The sequence below is a fragment of the Pelodiscus sinensis genome, chromosome 23, assembly GCF_052426305.1.
Source record: "Pelodiscus sinensis isolate ZL-2025 chromosome 23, ASM5242630v1, whole genome shotgun sequence".
Taxonomy (NCBI): Eukaryota; Metazoa; Chordata; order Testudines; family Trionychidae; genus Pelodiscus; species Pelodiscus sinensis.
The window spans coordinates 26,179,018-26,205,383 of NC_143074.1; positions in this window are offsets into that span (position 1 = coordinate 26,179,018).

Genomic DNA, 26,366 nt, shown 5'->3' on the forward strand with positions numbered 1-26,366 from the left:
TTCCCCTGATTTGGCTGCCTTCCCCTCTCTGGCTCCGGGGCCTTTCAGCACTCGCGCCGGGGAGGCGCTCCCCCGCCCCGCTGGCTTGGCCGGCACTCAATGCTTCAGAAAGTTGGGCTTGTCTTGTTCTCTTTCAGCGCCGTTTCTCTCGGGAAGGGGGAGCCGATACTATAGTTCACCAGCCACATCTGTCACAATATGGTGAACAGACTTTGCCACCAGGCCAAACACTTGGTTTTTGCGGCTGGGCTGGGCTAGTTTATCCTCGGCGTCGGAGCCTGCCAGTCGTATTGTGTGCTGTCTTGGCACGGAGCAGGCTGCCGCCTCTGCGCTGCCAGCTGCCCTGCGCTCTCCAGTAGATCATGCATCTTTGTGACAGCCGAATCCCTGGGCCCAGCGCCGCGGCGCCCCTCTTGGCAAGCCTCCTCGGGCTGAATCTCCGCTCGCACCGTCGCCTGCTCACAGAGCAGCCACATGCATAGTCTCCGAGGGGCGCTTTTCCAAAGGGCCTGCCATGTCCTGGTCGCTATGGCGACACCAGCCAAGCATGGCCTGCAGGCCTTTGCCAGCCCCTGACCAGGGTCCTCCTGTGACCTCCACTTCCAGCCAGAGCCAGTGCCCGGCCAGCAGCAGGACGCCTGCCCACAATGCTCCTCGTTCCCCCCACGCCTTGGTCAGCCTCCCCTCCTCGGCCTAGCGGAGGCGAGGGAGCGGGAGCGCCCAGTCCAAGAGCTTTGGGGCCTGGTTCACATCTTGCCCTGTGGCTTTTACACCAGGGCAGCCCTCCAGATTCCCAGTGGAGTGACGCCCATTCCCGGCCCCTCATGCGGGCACTTTTCTCTCATGTCTGCCTCTTGTTTTGTTACTCGGTAGCAACCCAGAGTGGTCGGCCAGGCAATCCCCGTGGACGCTGAGGGAATCGGCCCTGGACTGGGGCCAGGTGAACCCTGCGCTCCACTTACATCTTGTCTCAGCCTTTAGGCCGATTGCAGGCCCTCGGCTAAGGGACCAATTTACATTTCGTCCTTCTCGGGCCTGCCCTTCTCGACTTCACGCAAGTTAGTGCCTTCATAGGCGTGCGCAGCACATTTCATTAGGGTGTGCACCCAGGGAATTTTTTTAAGGCGAACGTTTATTGAATAATTCAATCATAAAGGACATTATTTTTATTCATCAAACGAACTAAAGAAACTAAAACTGAACTAAACTTAATTTTTTTTAAATTAACAACTAAACTTTACTTAAAAGAGCGTAACATGCAATTAAATTAAAATGCAAAGCCACTTTTTTTTGAGACATTAGGGTGTGCCTGGGCACACCCGGCACACCCCCTGCGCACGCCTGAGTGCCTTTCTGTTTTTTACTGTTCATGGAGTGTTACTTTCTTCTTTATAACAACCTTGTTTACATGCCTGAAGACTGCTAACATGTCCTTCCCCTGTCTTCTCTTCTCCTTACTAAACGAATCCAGGTTTTGTTCAGTCTCTTCCCATAGGTCATGTTTTCTAGACTTTTTATGGTTTTTGTTGTTCTCCTCTGGACCTTCTGATTTTGTCCACATCTTTTCCTAAATGTGGTGCTCAGAACTGGACACAATATTCCAGCTGACGTCTTCTCAGCACTGGGTAGAATTACTTCTTGGGATTTGATTATAGCACTTTTTCTGCTAGTACATCGCAAAATTTGCTTTTTTTGCAGCAATATCGCACTGTTGACTCATATTGAGTGTGTGAGCTACTATAACTCCTGGATCCTTTTCCGCCACACTCCTGCCTAAGCTATTGTGTCCCAGTTAGTTTTCTTCCTTCATTTGTCTTTTGTGCACATCCGGTGAGAGGCTCCAAAGCATCAACCCAGTGGCCACAGTGACGCCATTGCACTGTGTCTTGCAAACGTGCCCCTTTTCAGGAACTGCCCAGGCAGATGGCGAAAGCCGAGATGCCCGGCTTCACAATGTAACCTTGTCCCACCACTGCTGGGGGGCGGCTTAGCCAGCCAGGAAGGCTTTGATATGATATTGCTTGCCTGGAAGTGGCAGGAAATGTAGTGGAAAAGTCCTAGAAGAAGACAGGCTCCTGCATCTTGTACTTTCAGTGAGAGGAGAGTCTAGCCTATAGGGGTAACCTGCTTGCTTGCCTATAGATACATAAATATATTATTCCCTTATGGGTTTGATTATATGTTTATTATAATAAGTTAAAATAGGTTTATACTGGCAGTTTGGATGTAACTCTAGAGACTTACAGGCCACGTCCCGTATGTTGAGCTAAGGCAAGTTTTTATCTGGGACCTTTCACCCAGATAGCACAGTTAGTTCACATATGTCTGGGACCTTTCACCCCGAGAGCAAAAGACGACTTGCATATGTTCAGGACCTTTCCCCTAGATAGATGGTGATAAGATAGAGTGACTTTCCCTGGTATAGGGGCTTTCAAGAATATTGTCAAACCTAGTACGTACATCCTTACTTAAAAAACCCGAAATACCCAGTTAAGTTAAGACCAGACCAAATAACCGTGTAGGACAGAAATAACAAATGTGACAGACAACTACAAAAGGCCCATGGTAACAAACCGACGTATAGGACAATAAGCTGAGATCAACGATATACTGACCTATAGGAAAAAAACACTCCACCATTGGTAAGGGGAGGAACTATAATTACACCTTGGGATGCTCTAGAGGGAATGGGGTGAGTATATGGTATGGAAATATAGACGTACACTCCCTATCTATCTTATGAAATTGGGCTGCTTGTGACTGTGCTAAATGTATTGAAAAACAATATTTGTTACTATACAAGAGTTCCTACAGTGTGAGTGTTGCATCTGCACACACCAGGGTTCCCAGCCCTAGAATAATTGAGTACCGGGCCTGATCCTGGGACAAAGGACCTGCAACCCTAAAAGTGGTAACTGGAAATTCATAAGTAATCTTAGTTCAGGCAACAAGAGCGCGGTGGGTTCTGCTCCTGGCGCCGCGAACACGCTGTGTGCATGGAGACAGAGGGTCATGCAGGGCTCAACACCGTCTCTTTCGAAGGTTGTTATCTGGTGTTTGTTTAGCGCGGACAGGGCACAAAATAAAAGCAGCCCCCCCCCCCCGAGCACGCGCAGGCCGACCCACCTCCCGTCCCAGAGCCTGTTCCACACAGGGGCCATCGGCAGCATCCTGAGGTTTCTGTCTCCTGTTGTGGCCGCAGGGATGCTGCCCGCTCTCTGTGCAGCAAGCAGAGCAGGTGCCAGATAGGCTGGCATTGGCACTGCGGGATCCCTCCGTGGCGGGCAGTGCCAGCAGGCAATGTGCCCGCGCTGACAATGGGGGGCTGCATGCGGAGGGCGGCCGCCTTGCCAAGCAGGCACCTATCAGCATCTGCAGGTGCCGCGCATTGTTCCTGAAGCCTTTCAAGCCCTCGGAATGGAGAGCTCCCGGGAGTGCGGCCGCTACCCGCCTGCTTCCCGGTTTGGGCTTCCTGGACTTGCCCAGACCGCGTCTGCCGTGTGACCGTGCTCCCGGCCCAGGAAGGGTCTGGAACTACAAGCACAGGCCTCCACAGGGCTGGGGACCAACGGGCGTGGGGTGTCCCAGGCAGGAGAGGTTTGCGCCTAACTCCCCCCAGTGTCCTGTGACTCCCCAGCCAGCCTGTCATTTACTGCTAGAAGACTCCCCGGCGTTGTTCGGTCCTTAACTCGATTCAGTTTCGGTTTTCTTCATCTCAGTCCTTGCTCTGGGGTGGTGCTGGGGAGGAGGGTTCAGGTGCAGGCTGCCCGGGGGAGAGAGGACGACTCCAGCCCTCTCTCACTGCAGAAGTTTGGTGCCAAGTGAGAAGCACATTTCCATGGTCATTACATCTCCAGTGGGCACAGCCGGGGAGGGGGGCATGTCTCCTGGCTGGGGCAGGCCCCCTGCGCTCCCCAGCCACGGTGAGGAATGCAGCGAACTGGACATAAGAACATAAGAGCGGCCAGGCGGGGTCAGACTCAGGCCCATCCAGCCCCGTGTCCTGTCTGCCCCCAGTGGCCAGCGCCAGGTGCCCCAGAGGGAGTGAACAGGGCAGGGAACCCTCACGTGATCCCTCCCTGTCGCCCATTCCCAGCCCCGACAGAGGTCAGGGACCCTCCCTGCCCATTGTGGCTAAGAAGTATTGGCTGGGGAACAGCCAGCAACGTTCCTGTACGAAGGTGGGGAGGCGAGAGCGTCAGCCCCCTCCCTTAAAGGGCCCCCTTGCCAGAGGGTGCGGTGAAGGCTAGAACTTGAACAGAGCCTGGCCCGGGGAGGTGTCTAGCTCTGGTGTTTAGAGCTGGTGTGGCGGCTCTGCCGGGCTACCTCTGCCTTCAGACCTCTGCTGTGTATCCCCCGGTCCCCATTTAGACTGATGCGACCCCACGCGGTGACTGCCCCCGGGAACCCTGCCAGCAGCCACAGGGGCTCGAGATGGTTGCCATCAAAAGCTCCCTCAGTCTCTCAGGGTGGCTGGGGGTTGCTTCTGACCCACAGTGGAATAAAACCAGACTTGTGGGATGCAGGGCTTCCGACTTCACCCCACGGGCTCCCCAGCAGCCTCTGCCTTCCTGGGTCTTTCAGCAAGTGCTCAGGGAGCTGGCAGTTGCACACACCGTGAAAATGGCACCGTCCCATTGCTCCATCACCAGGCGGGTGTGAGTGAGCTGATAGTTATTGTTCCCGTTTGGGAAGGACACCTGACGGGCAGCAGGTGAGGGGAGGGCTGTGGCTGCACTAGATACCTGGCCGCTCCCCACGTGCCGACTCCTCCGCACACTTCGATCCACCCCGAGATCCCAGCGGGTGTTCACTCTACCAAACGAGCCGGCTCCCCCAAGCCTCTCCTGCCTCTGGATCCCGGGGGAAGGAGGGGGGAGGGAAGCAGGAGCCTGCAGCCAGCCAAAGTGCAGCCCAGCCCAGCCCAGCCCAGCAGGGACATATTAATGGACACCCACCCCACAGTTACTGCAGCCGGGAACGGACTCCAGCTCCTTCAGTGCCCGGGGGGGCTGCTCATCGTAACAAACCCCCAGTGAGTCCAGGGCTCAGCATCTGCTGCCTGTGCTGTGGCAGCTTGACGAGCGTGGGGTGTGTGCACCCTCTGCTCCCCGGCAATGGACCCATGGCACGTGGGGCTGGGCACAGCTCGCTGGATGACCGGACGCCCATGCCCGCTGCACACCCTTGGCTGTGCTCTGAGGCAGGATTGCTAGCACGGACACGCTGCTCCATCGCCCAGCTGCCCTTGTGCGTCTCCGCACTGCCCATGGGTCCCCTCTGCTCTGCACACAGCTCAGGGACAGCAAGGCTAAGTGCACCCCACACAGGGAGAGTCTGTGTCTTCCCTCCACTCCCTCAAATGGCTGCTCTGTGTGAGAGCATAAAAGCCTAGTAGAGCTGGAAGTTAATGGGCTTGTTCCTGTTGTTCAAACGGTAACAGCTTGTGCCCTCAGAGCAAAAGGTCCTGGGTTCAAATCTGCTGATGGCTCAAACGAGGGTTGTTCAAAAAGAAGCAGACGGGCTGCTGTAGACTTGAGCTTCTCTTGTAGGGACTGGTATCACCCACACTAGCAGAGTGTGGACCCTGGCTCCCTCTAGTGGCCGGTCCCCATTGCAGATAAGAGTCTACTAGTGCTACCTGCTAGATGGATGTGTTCTTGCACACAGACAGGAGCCAAGCATTCTAAGACTGGGAGATCCCTGGTGCCAAGCCCCCTCCTTGGCACTGTGCCCCACTTTCAGGCCATGTAGCCAGAGAGCGGAAGCTATGTCCTGTAGCAGGCTCTCCCAGGGCCACCACTGCCACATCCATGGAAGCTAATGAAAGGTGGTGGATCCAAATTGGATTTCTTCTTGCAGTGTGGAGTGCGATGGCCCATTAAAGCCCATAATATTCCACTGTTGCTCTTTTGCATGATTTTTTAATTAAAAAACTATGGAGTAAACAAACATTCTGCTCCAGAGTAGCCCTGCAGAGACCCATCACCAGCCACATTTTATCTCTGCCTTTCTCAAGAAAGTTTATTTCTTAACTCAAAAGAAAAAAAAACAGTTAGCATTGGATAAAAGTTTGAAGTGAAAGGCAGCTGGCAACCTGCTCCAGCCCATGAAATGATATTAACATTTTATTATTCTAAGGTGAGCTTTTTAAAACGGAATTTTAAATGTTACCCTGCTGTTCCAGAACACAAAAACCTTTAATTTTATGCAAATGAACAGCGAGGAGCTGAGCGCTTAATGTAAACGAACACTTTCTTTGTAGGAGAGGTTGGAAGAGAAAAAAAATTCCCAGGGATTCTTTAATTGCTGTCTGAAATTATGTAAATCCCACCGCTAGGCAGAACGCAATTATCCCGTGCCCCTCTCTGCCAGCATTGCTAATGTCTAACAAAATATCGGTGGGTGACATTTAGTCGAGGTAATGCAAATGAGAATTAATTTTTTTCCAAGACAAAGGGCAGCTAAAAGATCACCTCATTCATATACAGTAAAAGGCTGGGGGGAGGGAGACACAAACAGAAGACTCTGATAGAGGAGTGTGGATGCAGGGGATACAATCAGGAGAGGGAGAAAAGTTGGAGCTGTGGCAGGCACAGGAACCGGAGATAGGAGCAAGGTGCAAAGGCCTTCCTTTCTTTCTTTCTTTCTTTCTTTCTTTCTTTCTTTCTTTCTTTCTTTCTTTCTTTCTTTCTTTCTTTCTTTCTTTCTTTCTTTCTTCTCAGCAAATATTTTCTGGTTTTGTTTTGGGGACTGAATTTTTGGTTGTTTTTTTCTTTTCCTTCACTGTTGTTTTGACACGAGGATCAGGGGAGGAAATCAAAGTGAAACTCTCTAACGGCTTTGCCTTGTATTGTCTGGGGACCACTTATAATTTATCACCTAGTTGTGCTGATAACTAGCAATAATTCTATTAAATATTCAGAGTATGGCTTTTGCAACACAATTAGTGAAGGACTCGTTAGTGCGGGAGCATGAAAAGGTGTGCAGGGGGAGTGTGGGGAACATGGTGTTTTGCACTGTGACTTTCTTTGCTCCTCTGAGAGAAAGGTTTTGACTTGAGCTTACTTCTATGAGAATTTATGGCCCCTTTGACATTTAGAAGTGAGGGGACTGTTCTATTTTTGAAGCTTACATTAAGGGCACATGGGAATTTCCCTCTGTCTTTTGTTCTGCTTCTTAAATACACAGTTATGACCTGCTTCTACCTTTGCATGCTGCAGGGGCGAACTGTCCGTATCTTTATGAGACACCAAAGCCCCAGTGGGAGGTGGGCAGCAGGGGTGGGCGACTAGGAAGGAGAAGTCCGTAGGTGTGCCAAGTCTCCAGATGCGGGGCAGAAGCACTGAGAAATCGTGCTTTGAAGAGCATGGTCTCTGTAGGGGGCCTTCAGGAGCCCCCCGGCTGGAGGACCGCGACTGAGTTTCACCATCTGATTTCGAAGGGGCAGATCGGCAAACAGAGCAGTGAACAGCACAGTGTTCCTGCTTCCCTTCCTGACCCCTTTCGGCAATCCCAGCTGAGCTGAACACTCTCCCCACGTGGCGTGGGTGATGCCGTCTGGGCCCCAGACTCCCCTGCCCCACCTCTGGGAGGCAGTTCCCAGAATGCCCCGTGGCTGGGGACTGCTGTGGGGACGTGGCTGGGGTCCGTTCCACGCCATGCTGGCCTAGGGGCTGGTTTCAGAGACATGCTCCCTGCTGGAGGAGGCCACGTGCTCCCGCCGGGGGGGAGAGCATGGCAGTCCAGACAGTGACGGCTGGAGTAGGGCAGCCCCAATTCAGACCCATGGCCAGACCCTGCCATGCTGTGACCCTCCTTCTTCAGCAAGGTGCAGAGGAGGGACAGCATCTGAGAGGAGGAAGGGCTGGGCCTCGGCAGATGAAGGGCTGGGCCACGGAAGAGGAAGGGCTGGGGCTGGGCCACGGAGAAGGAAGGGTTGGGCCACGGCAGACGAAGGGCTGGGCCACGGAAGAGGAAGGGCTGGGGCTGGGCCACGGAGGAGGAAGGGTTGGGCCACGGCAGATGAAGGGCTGGGCCATGGAGGAGGAAGGGTTGGACCACAGTGGATGAAGGGCTGGGCCACAGAGGAGGAAGGGCTGGGCCACGGCAGACGAAGGGCTGGGCCACGGAAGAGGAAGGGCTGGGGCTGGGCCATGGAGGAGGAAGGGTTGGGCAACGGTGGACGAAGGGCTGGGCCACAGAGGAGGAAGGGCTGGGCCACGGCAGACGAAAAGCTGGGCCACGGAGGAGGAAGGACTGGGCCATGGCAGAACTGGCCCCGCTGCTCGGTGCTTGCGTGGCATGAGGCAGGATGCTCAGGGGGTTCTGGGGTGACAATGCGATTGGCTTGGAAGGCAGCCCTTGCAGATGCCCGACCCTCTAGGGCAGCCCCAGCGCAGTCAGGCTGCAGCGCCCTGCCCAGGCCGATGCCGTCTCCTTATGACGAGGGGCCTCTCTGGCTTGTAGCCAGACTAGTGCTTGAGGCAGCCCAGCACCCCCCTCTCAGTCCAGACGCAGCCTCTCCAGGCCTGGGCAAGGGATGCTGGGGACGAGGCAGGGTGCTGACCTGCCGTTCACCTGGCTCTGGGCGCTACCAGGGGCCCCGACTGGCAGCTTGTGCCAGCCCTGAAGCATTGCTAGAACTGGAACACAGCGAGGACCACAAAGGCGGCCGGTGAGATGGAGGAAGTGCCTCTGTGGCCCGGGGCTCCTCAGCCATTCCCAGCTCCACGAACCCCAGCGCTGGTTCATTTGTGGTGGGAAGTCTGTTGAGCTTGGCGATAACGTCCCCGCGGTGCTAGCTCCGTCCAACATCTCGGCAAACGGCTCTCGTGGCAGCGGGGCGTGAGTAGGGCAGTCCCAGATGTCCAGCTGCTGGGTAGTGCCACCCAGCCACCGTGCCCATCGGCGTTTCCCCCATGCAAAGTGGCGATAGGACTTCTGAGCATGCAGCAGCATTGAGCGCACAGCCAGGGAAGCCTTCCCGTCCAGCCACTCCCCTTCAGGAGAGACTGGTCCCATAACAGAGCTGTCAGACAGGTCCCATAACAGAGCTGCATGGTGCTTGCTGCATGGAACATGGGCCGAAGGAGCCCAGAGAAAACGCGCCATGTGCTACACGGCAAAGCCTGGGGCGCCTGGGCGGCCTTTGGCAGCTAGCCCAGTTGGGATCCCAGCACCAGACCCCTTCCCAGCGCCACAGGCTGTGGGCCACTCACGGGGACATGCTTCTCTCTGCTGCTCGCTACAGATCCCCCCACCAGCTACCAGTGACTAGGCCAGCAGGACGAGGCCTCGCCTGGGGTCCAGTCAACAGAGAGGTCAAGTGCAGCTGCCGGGTGGCCCTGGAACTGTCCCTGCATCAGGACCCAGAGCAGGAAGGGCTCCCAGGCTCCGATTGCGAGAGGGTTCCCAGTTGCAATCGGTTGGAACGAGTTTCCATTAAAAGGCTTGTTCCGTTATGGCGGAAAGCAGAGCGCTCTGCCTGTTGTTATTTATTCGCACTCAGTACTAATAAATAATAACAAAACTAATAACGTGGCCCACCGATGTCAGGGCTGCTCCGCGGAAAGCATCGCGGGCGCCACTTTGTAACTTCTGGCACAACTATCTCGCCCTCTGTCTCTTTCAGTGACTACGGCTCCTGTTTGATCCCAGACACAGCACGGGGCTCCTAGCTCCCAAGCTGCCAGCATACATGGGGCGAGCAGCTGGACTGGATAAAGACATTATCCAGGCCTGCTACAAGTGGGGATAAATGCCTTGTCCCGTGAGTGTTGTGTTATCTTTATAATTTAATCGGTTTCCCTCACCCAGCCTAGCGTCTTGTTCCACTAGACAAGGCATGTTTCAGTTTTCACCAAGAAGATTGACAGCGAAGGGATGCCGAGCATGGAGAATGCCATGAAAACGGTCTAGGTTCAGATGCCAAAATAGGGAAAGCACAAATTAACAAGTTAAATGTCTTCAAGTCACCAGGGCCTGATGAGATGCATCCAAGAATACTCAAGGAGCTGATAGAGGAGGCCTCTGAGCCATTCGTTATTCTCTCTGAAAAGTCATGGAAGATGAGAGAGATACCAGAAGACTTGGAAAAGACAAATATCGTGACCATCTCTAAAAAGAGAAATAAGGACAATCCAGGAAATTACAGACCAGCCAGCTTAACTTCTGTGCTGGAAAGATAATGGAGCAAATAGTTAAGGAATCCATATGCAAACATCTGGAAGGTAATAAGGAGATAAGTAACAGCCAGCATAGATTTGTAAAGAACAAATCATGCCAAACCAACATGATAGCTTTCTTTGACAGGGTAGCAAACCTTGTGGATAAAGGGGAAGTGGTAGATGTGGTATACCTAGACTTTAGTAAAGCATCAGTTGATACAAGCTTGCATTATCTTCTCATTATCAAACTAGAGAAATACAACCTAGATGGAGCAATCATAACTGGTTGGATAACAGTTTCAAGAGAGTAGTTATCAATGGTTCACAGTCACCCGGGGATCTGCGGGAATCAGTTCTGAGTCTGGTTCTGTTCAATATTTTCATCAATGAGTTAGATAATAGCACAGAGTACACTTACTAAGTGTGCAGATGATACCAAGCTGGGAGGGGTGGCAAGTGCTTTGTAGGGTAGGGTCATAATTCAAAATGATCTGGACAAACTGGAGAAATAATCTGAGGTAAATAGCATGAAATTAAATATGGACAAATGCAAAGTGCTCCACTTAGGGAGGAACAAACAGTTTCACACACACAGAATGGGAAGTGACTGTCTAGGAAGAAGTACGGCAGAAAGGGATCTAAGGGTCATAGTAGACCACGAGCTAAATATAAGTCAACAGTGTGACACTGTTGCAAAACAAACATCATTCTGGGATGTGTTAACAGGTGTGTGGTGAGCAAGACACGAGTAGTCGTTCTTCCACTCTACTCTGAGCTGATTAGGCCTCATCTGGAGTATTGTGTCCAGTTCTGGGCACCGCATTGCAAGAAAGATGTGGAGAAATTGGAGAAAGTCCAAAGAGTAACAAAAATGATGGAAGGTCTAGAAAACATGAGCTCTGAGGGAGACTGAAAGAACTGGGCTTGTTTAGGCTGGGAAAGAGAAGACCAAGAGGGGGTGATAACAGCTTACAAATACCTTGTCAGGGCTGCTCCCCACTCTGGCCCTCCGGTGCAGAAGGTGAGGGCCCCAAGAGCTTAGAAGCCTTCCCTCTCCAGGCACCGGTTACCAAAACGTCCCAGAGGACAGATTCCCTGGCTCTGAGAAACAGACAAACAAACTAGCTGCCACCATCTCATTGGAGATTTTTAAGGGCGGGTTGGACAAACACCTGGCGGGGTGGCCTAGACGGTGCTTGGACCTGCCGTGAGAGCAGGGGGCTGGATGTGAGGGCTCTTGAGGTCCCTTCCAGTTCTAGGAGTCTATGAAATGCTGAGACAGAGACAGGTCTTGCCCCAGAGTTACACTCTGTGAGCCAGGCCCTGCAGATCTGGATGCCCTGGTTTAACTGGAAACACCAATGTGAGACAGTCTCTGCAGTCTTGGGGCCAGAGACGCTGCCCTTGCAAACACGTCCATGCTGAGGATCTTTGCACACACAAAGGCAATGCACATGCATGCACCAAGTCGTAAGCATCAGTCGGATCAGAGAGACAGGATTATTTGCAGTCCCACCCGCCTGTGAAGCATTTCCTCTAGGGTTCCGGGCACCTCTGGGACTCACACCCCAGTCATCCACTTCTGCAAATTCCACTTGTATTGTTAGTTTATTGGAAAGAATCGGTCAGAGCATCAGCAGCCAGTAAGTGAACAGGGGTGAGCGTCGCCGGTGGGACGCTCCGGACAGGCTGAGCCAGCCCCTGGGTCAGCTCGGGAACAGGAAACAGTTCAGGAGAGCATGCGGACAGGCCAGCAGAGCCGAGCTGTCCTGAAAGGAGAGCAATGCTGCATGCTGACTACAAAGAATGGCTTTTCTCAGGCCAGGTCTACACGACAGGGGAACGTCAAAGTAAGATAGGCAGCTCCAGCTACCTAAATTACACAGCTGGAGTCGATGTTCTTTGATTGGCGTTTCCCCACCATCCCCACAGCGGGCGGCCGATGGGAGCAAACAGTCCTGTTGGCTTCCCTTACTTCTCGCAGGAGCAGTAGTACTGGTGCCCTCTGAGTTCAATGTAGTGGGTCTTTACTAGACTCACTAAATCGTACACAGAAAGGTAAGAACATAAGAACATAACAACGGCCATACTGGGTCAGACCAAGGGTCCATGCAGCCCAGTGTCCTGTCTGCCAACAGTGGCCAATGCCAGGTGCCCCAGAGGAAGTAAACACAATAGTGAATCCTCATGTGATACCTCCCCTGTCACCCATTTCCAGACAAACAGAGGCCAGGGACACCATTCCTACTCATCCTGGCTAAAAGCCATTAATGGACCTAAGCTCCATGAATCTAGCTAGCTCTTTTTTGAACCCTCTTAAAGTCCTGGCCTTCACCACATCCTCAGGCAAGGAGTTCCACAGGTTGCCTATGCACTGAGTGAAGAAAAGCTTCCTTTTGTTTGTTTTAAACCTGCTACCTATTCATTTAATTTGGGGACCCCTAGTTCTTATATTGTGGGAATAAGTAACTTTTCCTTATTCACTTTTTCCACACCAGTCATGAATTTATAGACCTCGATCCTACCCCCCCTTAGTCTGCTCTTTTCTAAGCTGAAAAGTCCCAGTGTTTTTAACCTCTCTCCATATGGGACCCACTCCAAAGCCCTCAACAGTTTTGTTGCCCTTTTCTGAACCTTTCCCAATGCCAAGAGCTCTTATATCACGGCAGCGTTGATCTTCCCCAGAGTGAAGACATGGCCTCTGCCCTTCTGTCTCCAGAGCAGGTGGTGGCAAAGCAGAGGCGCTGCAAGGCCTGTGGCTTGTCTACACCAGCAAATTGCATGGACCATGTGAGGTCAGTGGAGGTTAGCTTGGGTAAACCTGAGTGGGGATTCTCTTGTGTTGGCTTCGAAGGCTCCCAGCAGCTTAGCCTGGAAACGTAGGGCCCTGAGCGGAACGCCGGGGAGCCAGGTTTGCTTCGCTCTGAGGAGCCCCCACAAGCCTGCTCCGGTTTAATGATGTGGGTGCAAAACGGTCCCACTAGTTCTGTGAGTCATGGGCGGAGGGGCTCAGAGGCCAGAGAAGGCGTCACCTTCCCAAACTGCCCTGCACGGCCCCGCCCACACCCATCCCCAGCTTCAGTGTGCCCCCGAGCTGCCGACATGCTGAGGCCGGGGCTGCGAGCCCCCTGGCCGCCCCGTGCTCTGGGCCAGGGAGGCTCTCGGGGGAATGGCTGGGGCTGGAGACCTGCCCCTCGGCTGCTGAAGGGGGCAGGGCCTCAGGTGGAAGAGGTGGGGCTGGGGGCTTGCCTCCCCCCACCCTAGGTTCACCCCCCCCCCAATGCTCTGAGCACAGCAGGTCTCTGCTCATTTGGTTCCCATCTCATGATGCAGCTGCCTCCCTCAGCTCCCCAAGCCGCCCCTCCTTTGGGCGCTCAGGCGCTTCCCTTCCATGCTGGGAGAGGATGAACTAAGCTTCCCCCTGGGAGTGGCCCTGCAGACCCCTCCGTCTGCCCGGCCTGACGTCCCTCGGCTGGACGAGCCGGACGACTCTTGTCATGTCAGAGCTGTGGTTGGCAGGGGCGGGGATGAGGCCTCTTTAATCTAGGGCTGGAGAATCCAGCCAAAGCTGCCCAGCGAAAAGCAGTGCGGCAGGAAGGTTTTGTGCTCTGCCGGCCTCACTTCAATAAGGGCTCGATTGGGCTAGTTTCACTGGCCCATCATCCGCGCCTCCATTGGTCACGGCTGGTAGAAATAACCCTGCTGAAAACACCGGCCGGGAGAGACACGATGGCGTTTACAGGATGCCGCTCGCTGCTGGGCCCTTTCCGTTCCTGCTTCCCAGCGCGACGGCCGGGCCCTGAAGTGAGTCAGGTCAATTGCTATTTGTCAAAGGGAGCCGCGTCCGTGGCCCCCGGCGATGCGCCGATCTCAGCACGGCCCCCTCTGCACTGACCCAGGCATTTAGCCTTTTCCAAGAAATATTTACAGAAAGGTCAGCAAATGCTTTGTGACAAGATGCTAGCGCGTCCCTAACCTGCTCGCTCCCCGGCCTCGCGGTCCAGGCACAGCGCGCACAGGAACGGGGGCTGCACGCTGGGTTCCTAGCCAGCTTGTTCACAGGCAAAGCACCGCTGGCCCCTATGCTGGATACAGCCGCAGGGCATGTGTTTCGGTAGGTACAAAAAATCTGTGCCAGGGAAGAAAACTAGGTTGACTTCGGGCATCTGTAGTGCAGGCACCCTTCACAAGGGAGGAGGTTCAGGAGGAGGCAGGACCTGGGGTCCAGGTGCCCCCCTTCCTGGGATCTGCCTAATCCCCAGGCGCTAAGGTCTTGCCCCGTCTGCCCCAGGGAATAGGTGAATCGGTCAATGCAGTGGAACCGCTTCAATGATCACATGAGCCCGCTCCTGTCACCCGTTTCCAGACACACAGAGGCTGGGGGCACCATCCCTGCCCACCCTGGAAACAACCATTGATGGACCAGATCTCCATGGATTTATCTAGCTGGAGCTGGGGAGCGAGCCACCACAAGCAGCCCAGGTCTGAGTGCTTGGGGCATGTACCTGGGATATGGGGGAGCCAAGGGCAAGTCCCTGTTCCAGAGCAGGGTTCCCCACATCACAGGGGAGTTCCTGAGCCACTGGCCTATCAGCAGAAGGGGGCCCGGGCCTCCCCACCCGCCCCCACGCCGCAGTTTTGGGAATGATGCCTGTGAAGCCAGCCCCAAACCCTGACACGTCCAAAGGAACCTTTGCACCATTTCCTCATTTCCTTCTTGGACGGCAGCAATTCACCGGCAGTGACACGAATTTACGAAATGCTCCACTCGACCCACATCTGCATCATCCAGGAAAGCCTGTTTTGGCTGGAAAATGTCACCCGGCTCGAGTTATGAGTGTGCAGCAGCATTAGTGAATCCGGGCCTGGACCCCTGTGCCCACCTCGGGCCTCCGTGCGCGAAAAGGGAGCGTGGTGCTCTAGCTCTGCGAATGCACCTCAACGCGGCACGCACACGGACGACACCAGACGTGCGCCGCGGGGCCGCGTCCTGGTGGAGAGAGGCCAGCAAACACATGTCTTTAGGAACTGAAGGTGGATTGTTGCGCACAGGTCCCTAGAGTAGGCTGACTAAGCGAACGCCTTATCCGCCGCCTTCCTCCAGGTATCCACTCGGCGCGTCCTTCCACAGGTCCAATCCTGACCCGTGCTTGGCTAATCCTACCATCCGCCCACCCACCCACCCATGCATCCACCCCACCCATCTATCTATCTATCTATCTATCTATCTATCTATCTATCTATCTATCTATCTATCTATCTATCTATCTATCTATCTATCTATCTATCTATCTATCCATCCTGTGCCTATCCCCACAGTATCTCGGCACAGAGGAGTTAATTCACGGGCCAAGGGCTGATCCATGCGCTGGGTTGGTGCAGAGCAGGGTCCAGACCCTGGAAGAGCTCATCTCTCCATGACAGCACAAGCAAAGGTCTGGCTGGCTCACAAGCCGGTGCATGTTAGCCCATGGCCAGCCTGAGCCCCCTGCCTGGGCAGCAGCTACCTGGGCACGGATGTGCAAAGGTCTCAGTGCCACGGGGGCGCTGCGGGTTCCAAAGAGCTGCAGAAAGGACGTTGTTTGGACGATGGAGTCACTGCGAGGGAGAGGCGCTCTGCTGCCCCTGCCTGGTAAGCCCCTGACCCCGCTGCCAGAGAGGCGGTGTGGAGGGAGCTCTGCCCTGCCCCACACCCAGCGCTCACAAGGGGCTCACCGAGGGCACGCCACGGCACGACTCCTCCAGAGCCAGAGGCCATGTGTTTCATCCGCAAGCCGCATGGGGAGAAATCCTCCTAAACCTACGCATACGGGAGGGTTTTCCAGCGTGATACTCGTGGCAGAGTTCTGCTCTTGCTCCAAAGGATTAGAGGGATAATTCTATTACCATTTCTAACAAGATTAGAAGAGCCGGTTATCCAGTTAGGGAGGTCTGTGGAAACAAGCCGTGGCATTGTGAAGGCCCCCAGCTCGGGGTGGGGACCTGGCTTATGTTGCACATGCACCAATCAGGTTAAAGCACAGGCAGGACATAGTAGGGGTGATGCCACCTGCCCTAAAGCATCCTGGGAAAGTGGTGGGGAAGGAAAGGGGGGACAGGGCCAGAGCGGGAACCCAAGTGGCACCAAGAGGGACAGAGAAAATGGTTCAGAGGAAGCCCATAGGGAAGAGGCGAGGATCTCAGGGAACATCATCACTGGGGCCGTGGCCAGGGAGAGAGCAGGGCCAAGGCCCCAGGCCAGATACAGAGCAGGGACATCAGCAGAGTGTGGCCGCCGGGTCTGTGCCCTGCAGGGGAAGCGGGGGCACCGGGCTGGCTTGCGTAGCACCCGGGGCTGGCGATGGCGAGCGTGGGGTGACGGCTGCTCGGCTCGCAGCTCTAATCCAGGGCATGGCTGCTCCCACGGAGCGTGTCAGCAACGGAGGGCGGATCCTGGGGCACTGTGCATGGGGATTCGGTCCCATCCCCGGCGTGAGTCTCAGGGAGCCACTCGGCAGCTTTTGGCACCTCCCAAGCCCCCTTTGCCCAACGCCCCTGCTGGTCTGTCTCGCCACGTGGGAACCAGAGCGTCCGGCGTGACCGGGGGGCTCTCCATCCGGCCTCAGCGGGACCAGGCTCTCCCGGATGCCATGCCACGCAGGGAAGGAGGCCACACAGCCACGTGGAAGCCTTTCCAGTCTGCGTGGCAAACCCCTAGCGTGTGGCACCCGCCTGCCTTCTGGGGCCAGGGACCCAGCAGCGCCATTAGCGGCTGCCACGTGCCAGTTAGGCTGAGAGGCCACACCCGTGGCTGAGGAAAGTGGGCGTGGCAACGTAGAGCTGAATGGTGCTGCTGACCCCAGCTGACCCCGGCCCAGCATCCTTAGAGCCCCGCCCAGCAGTCCCTGCAAAAAGCGGAGACGTCCTCCCCTCGCTGCTTTGCCGAGAGCCGTCCTGCCGGCGAGCTCCCGGGTCTGACTCCCGGGTCAACACCAAGAGTTTGGAGCCAAGGGGTCATTCTGCGGCCTGCAGCTGGGGGAAGAGTTTGTGGCAGACAATGTTGCTTCTGCATTTCCTCACTCTCACTGCAAGCCGGTTGCAAAATACATTGTTCCAGTTATCTGCCAGTTTCTGCCCTACATAATCCTCAGCCTGCCAGCCAAGGAAACTCATGGCAGCAAGAGTTTTCACTGCCAGGGTGGTTAGTTACACAAAACACTCGGTGTGTTTTGTGTTTGCCGATAATTTATGCAACCAACAAACACCAGCATGGATCTCTAATTGTGTATCTGAGCATCGTATTTTCACTGACGATTAGTTATGCAGTTCAGGGAATAGTCAAGCATTTGAGCTTAAAATGTGCCTCTCCCGGGTATTCACATGAGTAAATCTCACTGTTAGAATATCACGAGGAAGTGGATGTGAAAGGAGGTGCAAACGTAAGGGAAGGAGTTTATTTAACTCTTCACTGAATATGTGCGGAGAAATATTTGCAGCATCACTCAGCCTAGCTCTGTTCCTCACTGTGTCTGAAACCTCCCTGGCAAAAAGCAAAATGCCCTGCAAGCTACAGACACAAAGCCAGCCCGCAGCCCTCCCGAGCTGGAAACCAGCAACTCCTGGCTTTGTTGTGGGCGTCCTCTATGCTGATTAACTGATTAATTGATATTTAATTGATTGCCCTGTCACTGGAGGACTTTAGCATGTGCTGATTGTCTCTCTGACTATGACTACGATGTCTGAAGAACAATTAGTATAAATCCATAGAAACTGTAAAACAAAAGCCCCGGAAATATGACTGGCTGGTAACAATGAACTGAGTCTATGCGGCAATAGCAGTAAGATGATCACTCACCGCTAGGAACCAGCTTCCCCATTGCTTTCAAAAACAACTAGTTAGGAAAAAATGGGAGTTTAGCAGCTTGTGGGAGATCAAATCATTCCTCTGGCTGGCGCCAGCACGCACTGCACCCGGCTTGTCCCTTGGAAGACCCACAATGCCGTGCAGCGAGTGCAGCCCTTTAACACTGGGACACTCATTTGTAAATGCTGCTGTACCTAGACGCGTTGCTGCTCCGCCTGGCCCGTCCCAGCGAAGGGCGACTGGAGTATGAAGAGCAATTCAAAGGGCTGCGTCGCCCCGTGCTAACCCCGTGGCAAGACGCTGCTTGGGGAAGGCGTGTCCGCGGAGCAGTGAGGAAGTGTCACAACCAAGGTCTCACCATTCACCTAGACAACTGGTGTTACCTTGATTCCTCCCTTGAGGAGGAGCCGCAGACTCCCAATTCCCATGTGCATGGGACGTGCCCGCTGTCCGGGAGGGGGGCTGGGGCTGGCGTATGTATATTACTTGTGGTGTTTGTCATCGGCTTCTTTAATGGCTTTAAAGACACTAGAGTTACAACATGGAGCAATCTGCCCTTTTCTGCTCAGACAAACCCTTCCTAGGCTTGTTCTTGTTAAATGGACGGCTCGTTGGGGGAAACATCCCATCAGAACGGCAGAGCTTTTCTCAGCCCGAGCCACGGTCTGGGGCTAGCGCTGGCTGCTGAGATGTGACCCCGACAAGCCTTTTCTGCACAGAGACCAACGCGCCTCAAGAACAGTCGCCCGCCGTGGGGGCCTGGGTGACAGGGACTTTGCTGTTTCAGATTCTGCGTGTTCCGTCTCGCCTGGCGGGGTCATTTCGAAGGCGCAGGTGATGCTGTTTGGTGAAAAGAACAACAAGGATGTGGTGGAGAAAATAAAGGTTTAATCGAGAAATAAATCGTTATCCCGGCAGAGCCCCGGCATTCACTGAGAGCTAAAGGAAGGATCGAGAGGGAGTATGAAGGATTTTATAAGACCAACCGGTTTTCAGAAGAGTCACCCGAGCATTGTAACAACGTTGTCTTGGTGTATTAGTTTAATGTCCACTTGAATCACTGACCTTAGGATCTGAAAAGTACTCTGTCTGGAAACGGATGATTTTTTCCATACAACGTGACAGAGGGGCTGTGGTTGCTTCCAAATGCAATTTTACGTTCACTTATGGAAATGCATTGTTCCTGGGCTACTTTAAAAAAGAAACCAATATATGTTCTCTTGAAAGGGGTTAGACCTCAATTATTTTAGAGCCATTGTGTACCAGCGCAGTGACATTGGCTGTCAGCATTGCAGCGCTGAACCAATACTACCCCCTTGTGACCAGAACCTACGAATCTCCTCGTGCAGCGAGTGTGTTCGCCTGCCAGGAGAGGACCGTTGCAATTGTGCAGGGAGCCCCTTCCTGGGGGTGGGGGGGGGGGGGTGAGGGACATTGGGAAAAACAGAACTATTGGGGGGCTGCTGTCCGTGAGCCTTGCTCAGGCTCTTGGATGCAGTGACGAACAGATGCCTCTGAATGCGTCTCAGCTCTTCCCTTCGGGGTGGGCAGCGATTTCTGTCTCCGAGAGCAAAAGGCAAAGCCAAGACGGGTTTCGTTGCTGCATCTGTCACTCCCCAGCGCTGCCATTTTCCAAGGGAAAGGATCCAGGGCAGGTAAAAATAGGAACATCCAGGAGTTCCGGATAGCAGAGCCCTCCTCCTGGGTGCAGACTTGTGGCTAAGCCCCCGGGTGCCATGTGAAACCTCTGTTGTTATGGCTCCCCCAGGCAGACCCACTCAGTGAGACTTTCTGAGCGTCCACCCGATCCCTCTCGGCGTGAATGGGCCTCGGGTGAGTCCTGGGCTTGCCTGTCGGTTAGCACCAGGGGTGCGCCATGCTCACTCCGCGTGGAGCGCCTGGAGGACACGTCCATGGACGTTACTCACAGGTTTAACCTGAACACGACATTCTGCACTAAAACAAAAGGGCCTGAAATCTCGGCGTGCAGCCATGCTGGGCGTGGAACGAACGTGACCCACAAACTCAACCCAAACATTTCCCCTGCTTCAAATCCCAGGCCCAGCTCCTGCTCCGGAGCCCCGTGGCCACTGGGATAAAGCTGTGGCCAGGCTGGGTTATGCAGGCGGAACTTAAAGGCGCCCACTCCGTGGCGTTCACCTGCTGACACGAGTGCCACTGCCCAGGGCGATGTCAGCCGTTAGCCAGCCTCTGGCGTGCAGGGGGGACCACTGGAGACGCCGGGACCTGGTGCGTGGGGGCACAGGTCTGCGCTGGAATCTGGGGGCCAAACGGGTTTCTTGTGGGACGTGCTGATTAGCAGAAACCAAAACGTTTCCTGGAAAAGGGTCGGTTTCAATCGCACTTTCCGCGGGAAGGGTGCTTCAGTCCAGGGTGGAACTGCCAGCCCCAGCAGCGAGTGCACGCACCACAGTGGGGAGATGCATGGGCTTCACTCTGGGGAGCTCCCTAAAACAAAGCTCTTGGCTATTCCAGGCCCTGGGGCTGGCTGGCTGTCAGTCTGTCTGTCTGTCAGTCAGTCTGTCCCTCCCCCCCCCCCCTCATCCTAATGTGGAATTAGAAAAATGTTGAACTCTTGAAAGTTGCCATGGGACGAGAAACCAGTTCACACCCACCTGTCCTGCTGGATTCAGCGGGCAGCCCTGCCCCCGGCCCAGTGTGGGGAATGGGCAAGTGAGTTTCTCTGTCTGTGCCACGCTTTCCACGGGGAGCCAATGTTACTGAGCGAGTCGGATCAGTCCGTGTGAGTCAAGTGTCGGGAGGTGCCTGGCTGAGAAGGGACCGAGAATGTCCCAGGCCAGCGTCTCCGTTTCAATGCAAGGATCTTGCTTCAAATGCTCGATTTCCATCTCGCTGTGGAACAATGAGAATGGACGGTGCAGGCGCAGGGCCGGGCTGAAAGCCGGGGTCATCCACGGTTGGAATTGACAGTACATGTTTGCAACTCCTTTGGCATTAATGTGCATTGGAGCCTTTTGCGGTAAGCAGAGCAGGAGGTGCGTTCCACCGGCCCCTAGAGGAAGGGCCCTCTTTGCTCATGCATTTGGACACAGACGTGTGTGTGTTTGTGCCGGTAGTCGCACAAAGAGAGAGAGAAAGAGAGAGAGTGTAGGTCACCAGAGAGTGCACACTTAACTTCCCTGGCACGGCGCATACAGGCAGCAACAGGATCTATGCCCCCAGCTCCAGGGTGCAGAGCAGGCCACGGGCACCAGTCTGCGTGGTGGGTGTGTGCAGCTACGGCACACGCACTCCAGCAGGATGTGTGAATGCCTCTTTCCTCCCCCCAGCACACAAATATGGCAGGGACAGGTGGCTGTAGGACCCCCTACAACAGCACCAGGGTGACTCCTGCCTCTAGCGAGGGCTGGTCACAGAGGAGCACGTGTTCTGCTGATCCTTTGGGCCAAGGGCAATAAAACTGTCTGTGCCCAGCAGATTGGGTCCGAAGTGTGGGGGTGTTCCAGCGAGAGCAACATGCCACTCCCAGATCCCACGCGCCCATTTTGGGGGCAAAAGGACAGGGAGGTGGAGGGCTTTTCCGCATCTGGCAATGTTTTGGAGGCTCTTTGGGAAACGAGGGATACACAACTCAACTAAAATGAATCAACACTGAAATAGTTAATAATGTCTGCAAGCCTCTTGTTCTCATTAGGTTTCAGAGTGAACACCCAAGTGCGAATAGGGGACAGTTTGCTGCCCCTTCAGGGCTAGTTTGGGCCTGTTTGCTGAGTCAGGCAGACATTTGATTGCGCTCAGCTCCCTGGGAGAAGGTTTACTTTGCAGCCAGAAGGGATGGAAAGATTTTTATTTGTAAATGAAAGCTGAGACTGCAGGATCCCGGGGGGTGATTTGGCAGCTGTGACTAAGAGAGCGCGCAGCTCCCTGGGTATAACACACAGCGCTGGCCTGCAGCAGCCAGCCCTACCTGCTCGTTCTCACACAGCGATTCGTTCTCGGCTGGTAAATGATGGCAGTTATCAAGCACTGACAAGTGGCATTAAAATTTATTAGGCAGCATAAACTTTTATTTAAGGGCTGGCTAGAGATTTAGGAGGCTCTGCGAGTCCTTCCCTAGGCTGGCTGGGTCACTTGCAGCGAGCACCTGAGACAGCTGCCCTGCTCTCCTGGTGCTCCAGCCTGGGCTGCTCAAAGCAGGCCCCTGCGGTGTGGCAGTGGGTCCCTCAGGACTGGGAAAGCAGGGGAATGTGCAGATGCAATTGTCACCCCACACGCAGACCCGGGCACCACCTGCAGCCCGCGCCGGGACCAGCCCTCGGCCCGTCCCGAAGGAACACGAGAGCGGCCAGACTGGGCACGTCTGCACTGCGGGGAAAACGCCGCCACGTCGGGCTCTTCCGCTTGTTTCTGCAGGCGAGCGAACGCGCTCCTTCGGAAGCCCTGCCCCCCATCCCACGCCGACGAAGGGAGCTTCCGAGAGGGGGACTTGCCGAAATCTGGTCCAGTGCAGACAGGCCACATTTCGGAAAAGCCTCTTCTGGAAAAAAAATGGGAAAAAGCTGTAGTGTAGACCTCGCCTGAGTCAGACCCAAACCCAGTGGCCTGTCTGCCACCAGCGGCCTGCCCAGAGCAGGGAGCCCTCACGTGCTCCCTCCCTGTCGCCCATTCCCAGTCCCTGACAGAGGCCAGGGACCCTCCCTGCCCAGCCTGGCTCACGGCCACTGATGGGCCCCTCCCCCAGGAATGTATCAAGCTGTTTTTTGAAGCCTGTTCCAGTCCGGGTCTTCACAACAGCCTCTGGCACAGGGGTGTGTCCATGCCACACGCTGTTCCCTCGGCTTCTCCTTGGCCCTTGGCAGGGTGCAGCAGTCGGCTGCTGAAGACCCCTCGGCCAGCAGCCAAAGCAATGTGCACGCCCTGTCGGAGAGGCAGCGACTTCGGAGCCCAGCCTGCTCATCAGGTTGGCAACCGTGAACTCTCCGACATGAGCAGTGGAGTTCACACCTGGGCTCGCTCCCGGTTACTCCCCGCTAAATCCCCCCAGTGTCATTTCACTTTGAAACCCAAGGACTGCTCCAAATCCAAGCGGCTCCGTGTCACACTTAGTCCAGCTCAAAGAGCCTGGAATTAACATCTCTTCATGGCTCAGCAGTGCCTGCCGCACGGAGCGGCTGCACTTTCCTTATTAATATTTATGATGGGGAGAGAAAGTTGCATAAATCTTAGTTGCTACTTAATTAAACCCCACTTCTTTTGATTTCTCCTCTTTCAGCTTCACTTAGTGGGGACTGTACAACTATGAGATGCTCATCCCGCAAAGAATAGGCCGGCACATGCAGTCACACACAGAGGACTAAATGGGATTTAATGTCTGGGGCCACCCCGGCTTATCTCGTCTGAATGTTCCTCTGCTCAATCCGCTTGCTTTTGTCCTTGTCCTTGGCTGGCTGGCATGTAGGCTGGGGTTTAAGATTATAAGGGGCCCAGGAGGCTAATACGATCCAGGGCTAAAAGCCACCGACGAAACTTCAGCCTTTTTGTTTTGTTTTTATCTCTGCTTCATGTCTGATCGCCAGAGTGAGTCATAAGAAACCAGTTAACACGCAGCTGACATATCTTTGATCCAATGATCATATACAGGAAACAGCTTGACCCCTGAAGCTTCTCGTATGCGGCAGGATTGACACTTCACATTGACTTTGCTTCAGGCTTATCAACAAATCTAAGCCAATTTTATGAAAGAGCTGTGTGTGGTGTGTGGAACACGCCAGTGAGAGACGACTTTATTTAGAGACAGCTCCGAAGGACGGGGCATGTTTGTCGGGTTGCTTTCTCTCCGATTTTGATCGTGTTTGCTGGCCGATTGAAGTTTCACGAATGTTTACGGCCAGGATGCCTGGTTGGCATGTTCCCCCCGGTAGGAAGCAGAGGGGAGCTGCTAGAGCCTCTGTTCAGGATAACAAGGTCTGTCAATGAATAAGTGGTGGTTCGTGAGCAATGGAAAACATAGCGCGTGTGGTTTCTTTCAGCGGGATTAGGACAGTAAATCACTGTGGAGTTAGCGCAGCAGTAATTATTCCAGCTCGCCCGCCCCCTGGACGATTCAATCAGCCCTGATTTGCTGGAGTCAAACATTTGGAAAATCTTTCCTGCATGAGCACTCTGGAGCAGAGAGCTCGTGGCGCTTACAAATCCCAGCCCCCGGGCTCTGGTGCCCGAGACATGCACTAATTGTCGGTCATGCTGGGGGCGGGCACACGTTTGAGATCTGGGATGCCCTGTGCCCCAGCTAGCATGAGCCAGCCCGGCCTAGGAAGGACAGGCCTTTCACGGGGGAGCGTTTCAAACCAGAAAGATGAGTCTTTTCGGCCCCTCCCACATGTTGAATGGCCCCAGGCTCCATGAATAGTCCCGTGGAGCTGCTTGGCGAGGGGTGGGGCTTGGACTTTGGCCCTACCATGCACCCAGGGCAGCAGGGCTTGGGTGGGCGCAGGCTGCATTCTCCCCTCCTGCGGCCTGCAGCAAGTTTTGTGGTCAGAAGGGGTCAGGGAACCATGGTATTTGAGAACCCTGCTCTACACGGGTGGAGGCTGACAGTGTGGCCCTGCCGTGGCTCGTACATTTGGAACTTGAAGCCACGGGACCGAGAGGCCACGCTCAGCTGTGCTGACGTGCGGCATCTGCAGAATAGAGCTCCAGTTCCGGCAGGCACTCCTTGAGCACGTAGGGTCCTTGTTAAATGTCAGGAGCACCAGAAATTGCATCCACTGTCTGGCCTCCCGCCACTAGAGGGCAGGACCGACAGAGAAAGGCTGGCGCGGGACTAGCACACCCAGTCCGCCAGAGGGCAGGAAACGGTAGATTTAACACACGCGCCCGTGCGGTGCCAAGCAAGAGCTGGTTTCATCCTGCAATTAAGTGAACGAATGTATAAGTGCATGCTCGTTAGGGTTTGGTATTTATTGCACCATATAAAACCCAGCATATAAATGCCACTGCAATCAGACCTGGGCAATATTTTAGAAATATAATTGGGGACCGAGGAGATTTAAAAAAAATATATCTTGCTTCGGAACACAGCTGCCTCGCAGCCTGCCTCTTGTCTCAACTTCCAGTGGCCGCTGGCGCCAGCAACTGTCAAGGTTATTTCTGGAGTTACAGCTAGTCCTGTGGGAATGAGACACATTCACACCCTGCGGGAGCAGGTGGGTGGGAGGGAGAGGACAGACAATCCCGCCTCTCACAGGAAACCAGGCATGTTACGATCCCACCCCCACACGTAAGCGCGTCTCCCCAAACTACAAACAGTCTCGCAGAATGGGGGGGAGCCAGGTTAGTCTGTAACGTTAGGAGCAACGAGCAGTCCAGTCTGTGAGAGGCGGGATTGTCTTGGAGATGAACCAAAATGCAGATAGTATCATGCGCTTTGGTGGGCAAAGCCCCTTCCTCAGAGGATGAGCTGGGGGGGAAATAACGGGACCAAGATATTTATACAAAAATAAATGCCTGTCTTGGTTCTGATATTTGTCCTCCAGCTCATCCCCTGAGGCCGTGGGGCTTGCCCACAACGTGCGCGTGTTTCGGGTGCCATGGGACCACTCGCTGTTTCCCAGAAGGGGAGACTAAACGTGCCGTGAAACTCCCTCTCTTCACCAGACGTTTCCAGCCCCCTGTAGAACGGAGCCATTTACAATTGCTAGTCAGTTTGGCAAGGTGGCCACGAGCTCCTCATGCTGGACGCCAGTTTGTCCCTAGGCTGGAACTGGACTAGCGGTGAAAATGAGCTTGCACAGGCGCTTGGCTCCCCCGGGAACGACGCGCTCCATGGTTTGGAGGCAGAATGGACTTTCCCTGCCCCCGGTGTTTGGGCTCTCCGCAGAGCAGGGACGGCTCGGCTCCATCGGGGCTACGGGAGCCAGAGAACGTCTCAGCAGGCAGTGCCGGGCGCACTCGGTGCCGGGAGACGTGGCCACCTCCCTCTCAGAGGGCTCCGGGTCAGCGCTGCCACGGCCTGGCCCTGTCTCAGTCTGGGAGAGGGATCCTAGGCACTGGCAGGGGTGGTGCGTTGCCAGATCCAGTCCCTTTGTTACTGGGGGCCGTGGCATGTGCTGGGTGCTGGAGGAGCGTGGAGCCAAGAGGGGCCAGCGCAGGAACAGCGCCGTGCTGGCACAGAGCTCCGTCGGGCCTGGGGCTGGGAGGGGAGCAGGAACACGAGCCACACAGCTGCCTCTGGCAGCGCGTCGGGCTAGCCGGCCAGCCCTGTTTCGGGAGATCTCTGCCGGGCCGGCAAACGCCCGCTACCGACGGCACACGCCAGCCGGGGGCAGGTTTACGCGCCACGTCTCCGAGTGCAGACCGTGGGTCCGGCCTCG